A 1327-nucleotide genomic window follows, 5' to 3' on the forward strand; every position below is an offset into this window, starting at 1 on the left:
ATGAAAGGGTCGCAGCATTAAGAAGGTTGAGAACCGCTGTTCTAGACGCAGTGGGTATCTTTTTAGATGACGAAACTGACGGAAGACCTGGATAACACAGCATCTCAAAGATTTCTACCAGCCACCCAACCGCGGTTGTCTAAAACACCTCCTGCAGCACCCGGACAATAGCCACCCCCGGCCACGCCACTGGCAGAACCTGCAGCTCCTCCTGGGCAGGCTATGTGACCAGGCGGCCACTGGGACCTTCAGCGCCGAGGACGACTGGGCATGACTGCATGTGAGACGGTGCAGGGGCACAGGGCAGGTCACCCAGAGAGGACCCCAGGGCTGGGCAGGGCCAGAGCTCAGAGTCCCCTCAGAGGCCTTTCCTGGTGGGGGGCTGTCTGGGAGCACTTCCTGGGGCCAGGGCATGGGGAATGGGCTTTATGGGGGTGTGTTTTTTTCTGTCCTTGGAAAAGCACCAGGAAAGGCAGTCAGGTTGGCGAACTTGTATCCTCCTGCTGCTCCAGAGCCCAGGCGGGCTTTGCCCCACTTGGGGACAATCCTTCTGTCCCAGTGACACAGGAGAAGCTGGAGTCACGCCCAGTCCCAGGAGGCTGAGGCACCCCCTGTAGGAGTGGCCTTCACTCTGGGTGGAAAAGCGATCCCATCTTGAGCAGCCATGGCCACTTTAGAAGGATCCTTCCTGCCAGGGGCAGGGCTCACGGTTCACTGGAGCCAGTTCCTCTGAGTGGGGGGGAGGAGGGGGGAGGAAGAGCCATCCGTCCCAGAGGAGGAGTTACACGCTCCCCTCTCCTCTCCTCCCCTCCCCTTCCCAGCCTCAGCCACCCTTCTCCCATGGCCATGAAGAGAGACGTTCTTCCTGGACCAGGACCATGGCACCCCCCGCCCCCAGGACAGGAGTCTTACTCCCCACCCCGGAACAGGAGCTGTTGCACCTGAGCCTAGGCCAGGCATCCAGTCAAGAACCGGCCTGGAGAAATCAGAAGCCCATCCCCTGGTCCAGAGCTGCTGAAAGACCCTCTTGGGCCAGCTGCTGACTTGGCCAATGCCCACCCTGGTAATGTGAGCAGGGGGCTCTGCAGGCTCCAAGTCTCTCTCAGCTCTGCCTTGGGCAGCGTGTGCAGAGCCACTTGCCTGCCCCTCCCAGCTCCCCTCGTCCTAGGCAGCTAGGGCCACTGCCCCAGGGTTTGTGTTGCCCTCAGGGAGTGAGCCTTGTGTGGTGTGCTGGTATTCCGACCTCACGTTTCCTCCCTAGTTTACCGGGGAGACTTGGGTTTCTCCAGGCGTGTGCTGAAGGTGTCTCACGCAGCGGTGGTCTGCA

The 1327-nt window shown here is 60.7% G+C and overlaps 1 long non-coding RNA gene across 1 annotated transcript in view; it reads left to right on the plus strand.

Moving 5' to 3' along the window:
* The window catches only part of LOC123521233, a 3122-nt gene extending 2855 nt beyond the window's left edge, over positions 1–267 (plus strand). Inside the window, exon 3 of the long non-coding RNA XR_006679710.1 lies at positions 158–267. This is a non-coding gene — a long non-coding RNA (uncharacterized LOC123521233). The remainder of the gene's footprint in view (positions 1–157) is intronic.
* The last annotated feature ends 1060 nt before the right edge of the window (positions 268–1327 follow it).

This window comes from Echinops telfairi, unplaced genomic scaffold, assembly GCF_000313985.2.
Source record: "Echinops telfairi isolate 266 unplaced genomic scaffold, ASM31398v2 ScPeMD7_5;HRSCAF=22, whole genome shotgun sequence".
Classification (NCBI taxonomy): domain Eukaryota; kingdom Metazoa; phylum Chordata; class Mammalia; order Afrosoricida; family Tenrecidae; genus Echinops; species Echinops telfairi.